Here is a 16393-nt window from a genome sequence, read left to right on the forward strand (position 1 = left end):
AACCTCTCCAGCACAATCCCAGAGAACCTAAACAACACTGAGGACCCTAAGAAAGACGTACGTAGGCCTAATCTACATGGGAAATAGAAAAAGGCAAGATCTCCTGAGAAAATTGGAGCATAGGGACCAAGGGAGTGGGTTGAAGGGGAGGTGAGAAGATGGGAAGGGAGCAGAGGAAAACGTAGAGCTCAATAAAATCAATAAAAAATAGAGACGATTATGACATTTGTAAGTAAATAAATGGAGTTTTTAAAAAATCAAAAAAAAAAAAAGATAGCCATTGGCTCACTTAAATGCTCCAATAAACAGCTCTGTTTTGTCACATTTTCGACCTGAAAAGGGTTTAGTTAGTATTTTAGAAAGGACGAAAGAGTTTGGGATCTCAACTTCCATGATCATAATACCTCCAGGGCTTCACCCTCTTTCGCTCCCACTAGAAAAACCACAAAGAGAAAGTGGCAGATGATTTTCAAACAATCTCTTTTACATGCTTAAAATTTTAATTTCCTTAAAATCATCCACCACCTCTAGCTCTTACACTTTCCTGAAGCCAGGGGGCGATAAATCCGTCCCGTTCCGAGATGAGGGCTCTAACTGTCACCATGTTGTCCGGATGTGGGTCTCTGTGTTAATTATCATCTGCTGCCCGAAGAAGCTTCTCTGATGACTGTGTGATTCGCTGAATTATGGGAACAGCAGTGTGTCTGGGAGTCATTTCATTATGCTATTCATTTAGCAAAATAATAGCGGTAGGTGTTCCCCCTCCTTGACCTCGTCAACAATATCAGCTATGGGTTCCATCCTCATGGAGTGGACTTTTAATCCAATTCTTCATTTTTTCAAATTTTTAAAAATTCTCTAAGAATTTCATAGACTGCATTTTCTCATTCCCGGCTCCACTTCTCCGAGTCCTCTCGGCTCCATCCTGTTCCTCCCTAATTGCCCAATTTTGTGTTCTCATTTTGTCTAATAATTGTTTGATTTTCAAGATTATAATGCAATTACATAATTTCACTCTTCATTTTCCTTGCTCCAAATCCTCCCAGATACACAGCCTGTTCTCTTCCAAATTCGCGTCCTCTTTTTTTTTCGGTCATTTCATATTTAATGCTAAATTGTTATTTGGCGTCATATTTAAGAATGTTAAATTGCTACTTAATGCCAAAATAGGATTTTTCCAGTATCTACTTTACACATGTGTTAATCATTGGAAGTTATTAGCCATAATAAATTACATGTGAGAGTTTTAAAACATTTTAAAATTGAAACACAAAATGTTTACATATTTGTGAATTTCCATGGATATTTCAATATATCTATGATTCTTTGATGTAAAAATAAGATTCTTTGTCCTAAAGCATTTATGTTTTATAGTGAAATGCTGAAAACCGTTTCTGACAGCTTTATAAAAGTGCCTTTTAATTATTTTCAGTATTTCTTTTCTTTGGGATTATAATTATAGCATTTCCCTCTTCCTTTCCTTTCTTGTAAATGCTCTCAGATACTCTTTCTTATTCCTTTTACAAACTCATGCCCCCCTTTTTTATAAATTGTCCACACACACATACATACATATATGGAGAGACGTGTGTGTGTGTGTGTGTGTGTGTGTATTATGTATTCCTAAATACACAAGTACAACCTGCTCTTCCTGTATGGTGTCACTTGTCTGTATTTTCAGGGTGACCATTTGGCACCGGACAAGCAGCTGGTGGGAAGGACTATTTGTCTTCCTCCCAGCTTTCCTTGGGTACCTGTAGTGTCCCTTTGAGGCCTTGTGGGCTTTCCCATCCATGATAGCATGTCACTGATTGTTGTCCTGCCCACTTTATGTTTAGGTGGTCTGCTGTTTCTGACATTGCTAGAAGATGTACTTTCACATCAAGCTCCCTATTTTTTCCGTTCTCACAATCTTTCCACATTCCTTCAACAGTGATCCATTAGTGCTACATACAGGGGTTATATGTTAGATGTATCCTTTGGGACTGAGCTCCACAACTCTGTATTTTGCTTGATTGTGGCTTTCTGTAATTTTCTCTGCCCATTGCAAAGAGATGTTTCCTTGATCCAGAGTGAAGATTACACTTTGGGGTCTAGACCCCAAAGAAGGATATTAGAAAGACAGTGACTATACCTACATTATGAAGTGGTTCTCTGTTTTGTATTTGAATGTTGGTGTTGGCCTTAAAAATAGGCTTGGGTTTTCACCCTGGGGTTTTGATGTTTTTTTTTTTTCCTGATGAACACCTTTCCTGTATCTTCTTGTCACTTGTATTAATCAGTTATAATCTGATAAAAGTTTTCTTAAAAAGTCATAAAACCTTTTCATTGTGAACTGGAGTAATAGTTTCTCCTGAGAGCAGGTCTCGTTAGAAAGAGCAGAACATTACTGTGAATGTTTCTTCCTCCACCCTTCTGCTGGAAGTATGAGAGCTGTGTTGTGCTTCTTTCACCTCACTGTTACTGTGAAAACTGATAGGAGTTTGCAGGCTTTTGTCTCTGATCTAGTATGTCATTGATTTCTAGGGTTGCCACCTCAGAGGTTCCTAAAGTCAAATTCAGGTCTTGAGCAAGTTCAGCAAGTGATGTATAAAATCTACAGCCCTTTATTATCATATTTTTAAACACGATAACATTTTTAAATACCATGTTAATGTTTCAGTTATCATATTTTTAAACATGATAACATTTTTAAATACCATGTTAATGTTTCAGTTAAATATTTTCAATAATTTCTTCCTTTAAAAAAGGGTTACTGACTTAAGTAATTGGCCTGAATGAAATTCCTAACATATAATAAAACTCAGAGCTTGCTTAAAAGCCTAAGGGTCTGATCCATCTGTGATTTGTCTCAGTTGTAAAACCAAACAGGTTAAGTTAGAATGTGTAGACTCACCACAGTAAAACACGCTGTGATTAAAACAGTTTGCTGATGTCCTACAATCAGGTCCCTGGCTTCAATCCTCTCTTATTTTTATAGAGTAGTACAGTTGTTAAAGCTTATTAGAGCACCCTGGGGACTGAGTCAGGAGGATTGTGTGTATTTGAGGCTACCCTGCTCTACAGAGTAACATCTTGTCACAATACATAAATGAATAAATTGTAGTAACATGATTGATCTTTCACTTTATGTATGTTTGTTTAGTGTATTATGTGTTTGCTCACGTGTCCATGTGGAGGATAGAAATCAACATGAGATGTCTCCCTAATCTTGTGAGACAAGTTTGCCTACTGGACCTAATCCTTATCGATTGGCTGGACTGGGTAGGTCTGCCTGTCTCCACCTGTGCTAATGGATGCACAGATGGTCACACTGTGCTTGAGATTGGTGCTTCTTGGGTGCTTGAGATCTGAACTGAGTCATGATTGCACAGAGAGCACTTTTCTGACAGATATGTCTCCTCTGCCCCTATTTTATTTCTTAAATTTGAGATATTACGTCATATAGATTATGCTAGATTCTAAATCTACTGGAGAGGCAAACTATGTCTTCATTTTTATTTAATGTGAATTTTACCTTAGTGCTCATGTCAGTGGCAATGTGTTGACTTTGTAAGACTCTTTACTATAGAACTGATACATAGCACACATCCTGACTGCCAGTTGTGATTAGTTCTAGTTGTATTTCATTATTTATATATTCCATAGACATGCTATATCAAGTCAGATGACACATAATTATTTTTGAAGCGTTCCTTGGTAGAGTTATTGAATTTATAAAACTAGAAGTGGTATGAATATCAGCATTTTATGTGATTGTACAAAAATGAAATATCAACATTTTTGATCTTACAGTGCAATCAGAAGCATCAGCCCCGTATAATAACTTCTAAAGTACCAAAAAGATAGGATGCTCTCTTATTAGAAGACAATATACTTTACTCTTTTAACATTTGGCTTTTAGCTCACCAAATAATAACTGTTAACTTGACATTAATTATGGAGAGCAGCACGCGCACAGAGAGCAGTCGTTTATCTTCTTTCTCCAGACCTGGAGAGCAATGTTTGCAGGGTGAGGGCGGGGCAGTTGGGATGGCATCCACGTCTCTGTGCCTCCTTACAGGACAAAGGCTAAGATACAATAAGAGGTCAAGATACAATAGGGGGCAGAGCTAAAAGCTTACGCATGTTAGTTACTCAGGAAGACAATGAACTGGAGGATACTTCTTTTTCAATGACAATTATGATTTTGATTATGTAAATGTAACTGTGTAGGGATTTTATTAAGATCCAGGGGTGAAAGCATCTTACTCAAGATGTTCTCTGGTGTAGGGAAAAGAAGATGCTTGAGCACCTGAAATTACATGGTTTCTCTTGAGCTGAGAGTAGGATTTGTTGTTGTTATCGTTTTATTATATAAAACACAGTTTTCAAAGGTATACAAGATAATCCATAGAGCAGATTAAGACATCTATTAGGGCACGTAGGAAGCCTGCAATGATTGCTCCATGAAATTGATTTCGGGCGGCGTTGGTAATAAGAACGCTTCACATTCCATAGGAGGGGCAGCTGATGCCTGTGGCAGCCTGAGAGTAGCGCAGCGTGGTTTATTGACATTCCATTCTCATAAAGAATTGAATCTCCTTTGACTAAGATCAAAATACAGTACAAAGATTCAAAATGTGTTTTGACCCCATAATGCTTAGGATGGACGTGTATTTCCTATTCTAGCATATGTCTTTCAAACGTTTTTACAAAAGTCTCAAGTAAGCTATTGTAAAAATATTATGTTGGAGCTATCTCATTTTGGGCAGCGTGTTCCAGGGTCTCTCTCTCTCCGTGTAGCATGTGGCTGTGGATCTCTGTATGTGGATCCGCTGCCAGCGGAGGAAGCTGCTCGGAGGATGGATGAAGAAGGCACTGATTGATGAGTACAGCAGAACGGCACTAGGAGTCATTTTATCACCATGTGGTTTTTCTTTATTTTTGTTTATTGTTTCCTTTTAAGCAAAGGTACTCAAGGGGTCTATACCAGGCCGTCTCTGTACATATCATGGCTTCCAGTTTAGTGTTGTGTGGGACTCCTGAGTGTGCAAACAGTGCGTCTCTGATTCTTGTGCCTCCTCTTGGACTCTTTTCCTTCTGTTGGTTTGTCCTGTCCAAACTCAATGTGATAGATTTTTGTTGGATCTTATTATAGTCTACTTTCTTATGCAAAATGAAGCCTTTGTTAAAGTCATGATGAACAACGTCTTCCTGTGGTTCTCGCAGACTTCAGTGTGAGCAGTGTGAGCCTCAAGTGTGGAATGGTGGGTTCTATTCAATTCTTTACCTGTAACAAAACTAAAGTTCTACTATAAAACCCTGACTGATGCTGATTTTAAAAGAAAGCCATCAGAGTCACTTTGTAATCTATCCCACCCGTAACTATGCAAGACTCCATGGGTTTGTAAAGGGCAAGGTCAGGGGGCATATCTCACGACCAAGTATCATGACCATTATCCACAAGGAAAATGTTTGCATTTTGTTCCATTTATTTCAGTGAGCTCTTCTCTTTCTCTTCCCCTCATTCAGTCAGTGTAGGAGCCTGTAGGGCAATACAGAAACACTTCCTTGGTTCCATACTAAGGCATATAAAATGCTTATAGAGCTAACACTGGCCCGGTGAATTACATGGCAAGTACAGTGACTGACTGAGACAGCCTCTTTGAGGGAGATTTCCTCACGCCTATGTATTGACACCTTCTCCCTCAAATGTGACTTAAGATCACTCTCCAACCACAAACCCCCTTCAATTTTCTCATCATCTCAGCCTAGGAAACTTTCCTCCATAAGATAAAACTATTTCCTCCTGAATTTTAATGGCTTCTCATCTGAGGTGCTGCCTGCCTCTATAAGGCCACAAATGGAGTAAACATTTTCTTAGTAGAATTGGAGATCAGGTTACTAAATCTTTTGGCTGTAACATAATTCTTCCCTATAGTTCTGAATATGAAAAAAATCTGGTGGAAATATAAAGAATAAGGGGAACTGTATAACAGAAAAGGATGTCCAGAGTTGTCTAGTGGTGGCAAAGAGAGAACTACAACATACAACAAACACATGTGGGAGTTTATTGATAGGGAGGTGAAAGGGGGGTTCACGACAGATTCACAATAATCCACTGGGAGAGAGAAGAGATGAGTAAGGGAAGGAGGGACATGCCAAACTTGATTTTGAGAGACCCTTTGTGCATGCTTACAGAGATTTACACAGCCTCATAAGCCACATGACACATGATGTAGCCACTTAACGCATGACAAAGCCACACAGCACATGACTTAGTGACGTGTGGCTGTAAGGCCCCTGGGCTGACTAAGTATTGGCCTGAATACCGTGGACATATCCTGCCAGCTGACAGGTTGGGTCAGCATAATGCCTGTATCATAACAATATCCACTAGTATTACAAAAATATGGCTCAGTTAACAGAGAATACAGGTCTAAACTCTATATTTTTTATTAATTAATGGGTTCAGTAGATTTAAGTTCAAATTCACAGAGCAAACATACTTGAATTCTGCTTAAATTTACTCATCATAAAAACATATATATACTTGTAAAAAACATTCCAGTTAAAACAATTGGGTTTTGTGGAATAGTGTGTTTTTATTTCAATAGTGATAATACATACTTACAAAGCTATAAGCAATGCTCATTGATTATAATATTTTTAGCCTATGACATAAAATGAATAGACTAAATTCTCACATGAGATTCCTCACTGTTTTCTCTACACACACACACACACACACACACACACATACACACACACACACACTACTTCATAGATTTCTTGTTTATCATTGCTTATTTTCTTAAATTAAAAATTGGCAATTTTATACATTAAGATAGTGTATTTTGCTCTTTTGGCCCTATTACCTCCTCGTGCACCCTTTCCTGTTGCATGTTTCCTACTATCCACTCCTCCATCTACTCTTCTGTCTTATGGGGGAACCCAGTAAGTTTGTCTGTGGTTGCTCACAAAGGCATTTCTCATGAGCTCGCTAACAGAGAATGAACAGTTTACCTCTAATTATAGCAGTGAGGAAAATGTTTCCCACTGCCTCTGTAATCATCAACTATGAAAAGCCTCTGTGGGTGCAGCTCAAACCCCTTCCCACATACATGCATGCTTTAGAAGGACCTGATCCTGTGCCCTTCCTGTGCAGATAATAGCTGCGTTGTATTCATGAGTGCAACCACCATGTCACATCTGGAAGGCGCCTTTCCGCAACACTTTCCCCATCCTCCAGCTCCTACACTCATCCCACCTCCTCATCAGTGTTTACTGAGCCTTTGTGTGAAGGTAGATTGTAAAGATTCTATGTTTGTGGATGGGCAGTAAACAGTCACTTACTCTCTGTCTTGTCAAATTAGGAGTCTCTGTGGGAACAACTATTCACTTCAAAACAAGACTTCTCTAACAAAGGCTGAGAGCAACAGTGAACTAGTACATAGCCATAAATATTTAGAAGGTAGTCTGAAGGCCTATGATGATTTAGCAAAATAGCAGGTATAGTCCCCCCATGTCCCCACAGGATCTATTCACTTCCTTGCTATAGACGTTTGATCAGCTTTGCAGTAGGAGACATAAATTCTTCCCTATGAACTGAATCAAATGCAAGTTGCATGTGATTGGTTACATCCATAACACCAATACCACCATTGCACCACTGGGTACTTTTTGCCTGGTAGTTTATATAGCTGAGAAAAACTATTCATGCCCTCCCTCTCCCAGGAGCCTGCGTGGCACTTTCCAGCGTCACAGAATCTAACCAACATGGAGAAAGCTTTTAACTTAATTCCAGCTTGGTGGTATTATTATTACAACAACACATATCTTCAGTAGCAGAGCTTTATAAGCTATTTCTGGAGGCCAAACAAGTGTAGTGATCAGTGCCATTTTATGAACATGTTCTTTATATAGGCTCATAAAATCTGAATAGGTCCAATTATTTCAGTTTCAGAATTGATATGAATCTCAATTATTCCAAAACTCCAATAACCAGTACTTACAAAATGAGTCTTTTTACTTTATATTTTATTTATCTTGAAATATTAGCTATTTTTCTAGGCAAAACATTATTTTAAGCCACAGGTAAAATATTGGTATTCTCTGATTCACAAAGTAAAATCATTTTTTTAGATAATTGCTATTAATCTCTTTTTAAAAATTAGCACAAGCTCTTTTCCAGAGTTCATTGTCTTCCCATCATTTTTTAATTTTATCTGTAGTAAAAGGCACTACACACTCTGCTAGGTCTATACTCGCTAGCTAACGAAGTCTCAATTTTCCTTTTATAATTAATTTCCACATAAGTTTTTAATTTTTACTTTGTTTATGTGGCAAAAAGCTCCATTCTAAGATAATATCTTCCATCTGATTTAAAATTCCTGTAGGGGAAATTCTAGAAGGCAATATTAAGATTTGGATTTGCAATTAAGATTTGGATTCACCTGATCCACATGTGCCTTCTCTTATTTCTCTTCAACAACTGTTAATTCTTTCTCAACTTCAACTGTTAATTCCCTGATACTGTTTAAATATTTGTCACCATCTAGGATTTTGTTTGAATGAATTATTAGATCAGGTATTATTTCAATAGCCAGTTGTAGACTGGAAATGTCTCCAAACTTTGAAACTCATTAAGAGTCCACAATCAGACTCTCATAATTTGTGTCTTTTGTGTTCTAATTTTCTGTAAACCTATTTTATAACCGAGGTATTTGACAGAATCTCTTCTTTGTATTTTTTCTGGAGCAATTTGCAATCCCCTTTTAAGCAAAATTTTCTTTACTTCTTCAAACATTCCATCTAAAGTATCTATGTTTGAATCAGATAAGCAAATGTTATCCATGTAATAGTAAATTATAGATTCAGAAAATTATTTACATATTATTTCCAGTGGTTGACTTAAAAAGTATTTGCATTGGGTGAGGCTATTGAACATTCCCTGTGGAAGTATGATCCATTGACATCTCCTACTAGGCTGAGAATTACTACAAGTAAGCATTGTGAAGACAAGTTTTTCTATGTCCTTTTCTTGAATGGGAATAGTGAAGAAACAATCTTTTAAATCAATAACTATAAGAGGCCATCCTCTAGGCAATAGGGAAGGCAGAGGAGTTCCAGATTGTAGAGGGCCCATAGGTTGAATTACCTTGTTGACAGCTCTTAGATCTGTCATCATTCTCCATTTACTAGCTTTCTTTTTATCAACAAATACAGGAGAATTCCAAGGGCTAGTTGATCCTTAATATGGTGAGCATCTAGTTGCTCCTGTACCAGTTGTTCTAAGGCCTGCAGTTTGGCTTCTGTTAACAGTCATTGTTTAACCCATATTGGTTTCTCAGCTAACCCTTTTAACAATAGGGCCATTAGTACTGCTAAATATTTGCTAGTTGTTTCTGTTCTTGTATAGTCTGGATGACTGGTGACCTTTGTTTATAATACTTTATAATATCCTTCCCAAAACCATGAGTTTCTGGGACTGCAGGACTGTTAATCTGAGTATTCCACTGTTGCAACAGGTCACAACCTCATAAATTCAGTGCTATATTAGCTACATATGACTTTAGCCATCCTCCTGCCCTTCTGGCCCAATGCATTCAACCCATCTCATGCTTTGTTTCACTTGAGATAAGATTCCAATCCCTAAGAATTGAACATCTGCCTGTTGAAGAGACAAATTTGGATGCCAAGATCCTGGAGTAATGATAGTCACATCCGCACCTGTGTTCAGTAATCCCTCAATTACAATGTTATTTATTAGTACTCTTAGCTTTTGTCTTTAGTCATTTATAGAACTCTTCCAAAATATACACTTTCTATTTCCTTTTGGATTTTTTTATTTATTCCATCATCCAGAACAGTATGTTTTTTTACTGCAGGCAATGGACTTATTTTAATTTTCCTGGTGAGATATGTCCTCCACAATTACTGGGAATGATTAGACCACGTTTGACGTGAGGGCCTGTGAGAATCTCTTAAGGAATTTCTTGATGGTATTGGATTGCCTTGTCTTTCTTTTGTTGATATACATTCATTGGTCCAATGTCGGCCTTTGCCACATCTTCTACATAAACCAGAAGGCTGAGGCTTTCTATTTTTACCATTCCCAGTGGAAACATTATTTTTAGGAATTCCTTGTCTAAAATTCCTTCTCAGATTTCCTATTCTACCTCAGTTAAAAAACATTTGGCATTTGGCTATCTCTTTATACCTTTGGAAATTGTTTCTCCTACCCAAGCCTCCGTATTATAGTCAAATGTCTCAACATTCATTGTATGTAGGATCCATTCATCCACAGGTGCTTATCTAACCTTTAAAGGACCTAGTATCTTTTTGCATTCTAACTGCAAAAGTTGGCATTTTCAAAAGTCAGATATTCAACAGGTATTAGTCTACCTTCTGGGTAGACTCCTATTTACTCCTATTTGTACAGCCTTAGTTAATCTTTGTAAAAAGTCACTTAATGATTATCTTTAGCCCTGTTTAACCCTAATATATGATTAAATTTGTTTTTCTAGTTCTTGAATCCTGTTCCCAGCATTTAAGGCTGCTGTGTGGCATAAGACCAAGATGTGTTCATCGTAAAGGACTTGATCCTGTGTATAACATAAGCATCCTTGCCAAGAATTTGGTCTTGGAAAGTTTTAAGTCCTTTTGCTTTTCCCTGTTGTTATAAAATTTCTGCCTCTTCTAGCCAATAGCATTTCCACAAGAGTTTCAGCCCATCTTCCAGGACCACTGAAAGTAGCTGAAGCCAATTGTGTGAGATTGCCTTATTGCTGGAAGCCCATGTCTTTACCATCTCCCTAAAAAATGGTGAATGCAAGCCATACGATACTACTGCTTGCTTAATTTCTTTAGATCCTTCATGCCTATGGGTATCCATCTACAGTCTTTGGATCTTTGGGGGCATTTAGAACTTGACACTTTTTCAGAGGTGATTACAGGGTATGAATCTCAAGCCTTGGGTAAGCCACTTCTGACTCTGACATGTAGTGGTGATGTTAAACCCTGTCCCTTCACTTTCTCTCTGTGCCCTTCAGCTCTGATAATTTCCTCGATCATTTCAAATCTATTTACTGTTGTCTTTTGTAAAGCCTGAATATCTCATGACCTGTAGATATTTCTAGTGATCTCACTGATGCACCTAGCCTCTGGTCCTCATTCTGCACATGTGATTCCAAGTTATAAAGTTTTTTCTTTAAAGATAACATCTCATCCTTGGAGATTATTGGATAGCATGCAGATGGGTTCATGGAGAGATACTTTACTAATATATCATAACTTTAAACTTTTGATTGTCAAATTCAGAAGTACCAATTCTTTCAGATAATTTCTCAGTATCCTCTGACATGGAACAAATTTAGTCTGTCAAATTAATGTTATCTTTTTTAATTTTATTAATTTTTCCAGTTAACTTTTGATTTTCAATGGTATTAATCCTGTCAGGTTGCTGTTCATTATTAGTCTGTAAAGACTGCATTATTTCTAAAAGTGCCTGATTCTTGGCTATGTTATCAAATCATTTTCTTAAGGATATAATATGAAAAGGAAAACTAAGTCCCAATATCCAATAAATGGATATACCAGACATAAATATATAAGCATTGCAGAATACCATCCATAGTATAAACAAAAAGGTTATTTAATTTCTGAATGGTAATATCATCTGCAATTATTAACTTTCAATTTATTGATTTATTTATTTATTTATCAAAAGTTACCTGTGTTATGAGATTTTGGTAAATTGTTGTGTAGGTGTAATAATCTTTATTGGCCAGCAGGTGTCGTGGCTGCAGCCGTGTGGTGGTGAGATGCAGTCAGCAGCAGCATGAACAGTCCCATGCTGCTTTGGTTCCTCACGTTGGTGCCTGGTTAAGTACTGACAAATCTGCTTTGCTCTTTGCTTAAGAACAATTGAATCAATGCTGTACATGGAGAGAGTTTTTATGGATCAAGGAGCCCAGAGCTCAAGAGCAGGCTTGAACATAAAACACCCGCTGTGCAAGCACCGCACAAGGAACTATACAGGGAAAGCATTGGTGAGGTGGCAGGAGCGTGTGCAAGCACAGAAAATTTCCAAGTCAGCGTGCCGTGCGTAGCTCCCCTGTGGTGGGCTTATTGAAAAAAACTGCTTAGTAGGTGAAATCGAGCCAGGCAGGTGGGTGGGAGACCTTCTGGGCCATGGACATTTTGGGCCTTTTAGTCTATTCCACCCGGTAGGCATGGAGTTGGGATTCATGTTGGGTACCAGATGGAAATGGATTCTAAAAAGAAATCCCAAACTAGCTCAGAATTGAGTATAATAAAGGGTTATTTATCTAGGGGTAGACTCAGGAACTGAATCCAGCAGCTGGAAGAGTGTGCACAAGCTTTTTGGCTGCATTTATAGTATAAGAGACCACGCCCAAGTGAGCTGGTATTTTAAAGGCTATTGGCTGAAGGAGTTCCCAGAAGAGATGCAACACCTGACGGGTTAACTACCCTCTAGTGGAGACTTCACATCCAAAAGTGCATGAACAGCACAAATTGCATGTAAGCGGTTCAGAGAAAAAAGAGGACACCAATTTGAGTGGATAGGGAAAGCGCAATGGATCTGGGAGGAGATGGGAGTGGCGTAAATAGGATGAAATTTATTGTATAAAGTTTTCAAAGAATATGATGTAAAAGACACATAGAAGGAAGGAAGGAAGGAAGGAAGGAAGGAAGGAAGGAAGGAAGGAAGGAAGGAAAGAAGGAAGAAGTTTCAAAAAATAATAAAAACATAGAGAAAAATGGCCCAAAAAAACTGTAAATAGTTTACCTGAGAACACATATCAGGAGTAATGAAAGTGGTTTTAAGTAGCTCATACTACAAGCTAATTTTAATAAGTTAAAAGTCAATTTTTCCTTATAGCTCCCGTTTCAAGGAATTTTTTTTATATTTTCCTCTATTAGATCTAAATATTTCTGGTACTTGATAAATGTGAAGTTTTGTATCTGTGCTGATGTATTGCTACAGGCATTGGCAATTTTAATCAAGTAAAGTATTAGCTTTACTTTAAATACTGCTTGAATCTGGTTGAGACAGCTGAACAGGAAGCAGAATGAGACCCAACCTTCTCTGTTCAGCGTATGACTCCCTCCACTAATCAGCCTTCTCAAGATGATATCGGGGCATGAGCACAACCCTAGATTGTCTAAATACTAAAACATGTGACTGCGTGGAGTTAACTGCCCTCCAGGTGTTCATATCGGTTTAACTCTGAAGCATCCTGGGGTCAGGTTTCCTTAAAGCTTGTCCAAAATAAACCCCATGGCACTTGGCCTGCAGAATGCTTACTCTGAGAATGTTGGCCTCTTGAATGAGACAGACCATAAGAAGCATGGGTGTTACTAACTGTGTGTCTACCCTCCCACTGTTAAAACTACTTTTTTTTTGTCTGATTTGAGCTTCAGTTGTACACTATCATCTTTTTATTTGTATTATTTTAAGAATTGCAGTTACATGTGGCATCCTTGTATGCTATCTCTCAGAATTTATTTCTAATCTCCTATCTTATTAGTTGAGCCAGTTTTAGTGATTTTCAGGACAGCGAAGGGGAGATAATACATGCACCCTTATTTCAACTTTACTGTTGGAAACTGGATCAGCTTCCTACTAGATTTTCTAAAGCACTTCAGGAATCTTTGTAAGTCGTTGCACATTGTAAAAGCAAAGACAATCTTGAAATATTCCAACAGTTAGGTTGGTGTGGGAGAATTGTCTTTATTCTGTCAATCATATTTTAATAAAACGCTGATTGGCCAGACAGGCAGTATAGGTGGGAAAGCCAGACAGGAAGTAGGAGTGGAGTAAAGAGACTGGGAGTATTCTGGGACACAGGAAGCCCTGAGCCATTCCTGCGCAAACCTCCGAAGAGGCAGCATGTAACATGTCCAGCTGAGAAAGGTACGGAGCCATTATGGCTAACATAGATGAGAATAATGGGTTAATATAAGTTATAAGAGTTAACAAGAAGCCTGACCTAATGAGCCAATCAGTTTATAACCTTATGGAGTCTTGTGTGTGATTTTCTTTGTTGCTTGCCGGCTGTTGGGGTACTGGGAGGGACAGAAACCCCAACAAGCCGGCCCACATGTTACATTAGGTTCCCTGAACAGCCGTAGTAGCCACAAGAAGCAGACCCAGAGGAAAAAGCCATGTGCGGGTTATCCCCAGTGCAGAGGAAAATCCGTCCAGTTATATTTAGCTAAGCAAGCACAACGTTTGGCATCAAGCTGTGAAGAATGCATAACAGAGCAAGCAATTGTGAGATCATAGGACAGAGGCCAGTACTTCAGTGTCCTCAAGGCTGCTAATATAAGTGACATTATCTTTGGAATTACATCTCTGTGCCTCAGTCCTTGACCACAATTCTGAGTATAAATTTGTTCTTTTAAAAATATAATCTGGATTTAGAGTTAAATCCAGAACTTTATATATGTTAATCAAGCACTCTACAACTGAGCTATCCTTAGTCTGTTTTTATGAGTACATTTTCTGCCTTTCAAGCATTAAAAAAGCACACCTGACATTTGACATTAATTGAGAAGAATGTACAGTTTTAATATTAACATAAGAAAATTATACTCTGTTTCATAATAGTTCAAGAATAATTTTTAATAAGAGGTCAAAATTAAATGATTAAACAAATCTGTTCCTTCAGATCTTGATGTTTGAAAAGGAACATCTTGAGGCTAAGTAATCTTTATAAACAGAAGCAAAATGTTCACACCAATAAAGGATCCTTTGAAATGTCCTAATACAGCATCAATATTGAGGCTAATTTCCTCACTTAATTTTGTATCTGTAACATAGCAATAACCATATACATTGATTATGGATGCTATGAGATGATCGGTTGCATCCCAGAATTTCAAGGTAAGACCCTATTGCTGAAGACACCACATATTTTGGACACCAGGCTTGTAGGATTCAAACTGGAAGTCTCTGCTCTTAGGACTAGCTCTAATAGTATCCGAAGGTGATATGTAAGCTGTCAAGGAACAAAAGAAATTGATAGTGCTACCTAGCTATTAAGCCTACAAAACACAGCAACACCAAGAAGGAAATATAAACCATAAACCCTAGAGTTCATTAGTATCAATTACATGTGTAGGGTGACGGCAGATACCTTAGTTGTACTTAAGGCCCAATCAGTAGGAGGCAGTTCATAAACCTAGCCAGCTTTTGTGACCAGTGAGGTCATAGACCTTAGAGGAGAGCCTACTGTGCCTCTTTCCTAAATCAATACAATTTCTACCTACATTCTGAATATTCTTCCTTATACTCACAGATAAGTATCAACAAAGCTTCTTTTTCCAAAAGATACTTGTTAATATAGTTTTGCAATAAATGAAAATGTGACTATTAAATGGTCATAAATAACCATCCCCCATTGGTAGATCAACAACACAACCCCAATACCTATAGCTCGTGGAACATCTTTGATAAGGAGCTTAAAGCTTATAAGAGTCAGAGAATTAGGATATGTGATGTAGGACATTGTCTAATACATGGCAAGGATGCTGTATCCACAACATTTCAACAAGGTGGCTTCCTAAATCAGACTTGTATAAAGACCACACCAGTTGCCAAGCCAACAGGGATAAGGAGAATTTCACAAGACTGCACTTCTCATTGGAGAACTACCTATAATCACTGGTTCCTGACAGATGGAGAGTCAGTTTTCTCCATGGACAAGACCTCTGAATGGTTATCCAATCCCACGCAGTCAGCCCTAAATTCATGTGCATATGAGAATCATAATCATTATATATGGATTCAGTAGTGTGTGTGTGTGTGTGTGTGTGTGTGTGTTTATGTGACAGTAGTGGTTATAGAAAGTAATGAATCTGAGGAGAAAGAGGAGAAGGAAGAGTTGGAGGAGGCAAAGTAGAAGTGGAAATTATGTAAATGCATTATGTTTATGTATGAAACTCTCAAAAAAACAATAAAATATCATATAAATAAGGAACAACTCAATTTTTGTGTATCTAAATCCCAACAGAATGGAAAATGAAGCTAAATACAGCCAAATGTTAAATGGTCAGATTCTACATTATTTTCTTAGTGGCTACCAAAATATTTTCATGCTTACAAGTAAACGTACTCAACCTGAACTAATAGCATAGTCAATGTGGTTTCAGAACTGATACAATGAAATTATCTTCACTGCCATACAGAAACCAGAAGTACATATAGATTACATGTACTTGACAAAAATTAATTTGCAAAATTAGATTTGGATAATATGCTTGATACCATTGTATTCCCAAGACCCATTCAGATTGTCCAATATAATGACATGCCTCATATTTTTCCTATTATAAATAATTATATAGTATAAATGTATGGAAATATTCACATATATTTGTT

At 37.7% G+C, this 16393-nt stretch overlaps 1 protein-coding gene across 3 annotated transcripts in view; it reads left to right on the forward strand.

The window, feature by feature from the left end:
• Nucleotides 1-16393, forward strand: part of Pclo (piccolo presynaptic cytomatrix protein) — a 315871-nt gene that overhangs the window by 110817 nt on the left and 188661 nt on the right. The window lies entirely within an intron of this gene.

This window comes from Myodes glareolus, chromosome 27 (assembly GCF_982192425.1).
Source record: "Myodes glareolus chromosome 27, mMyoGla1.1, whole genome shotgun sequence".
NCBI lineage: Eukaryota > Metazoa > Chordata > Mammalia > Rodentia > Cricetidae > Myodes > Myodes glareolus.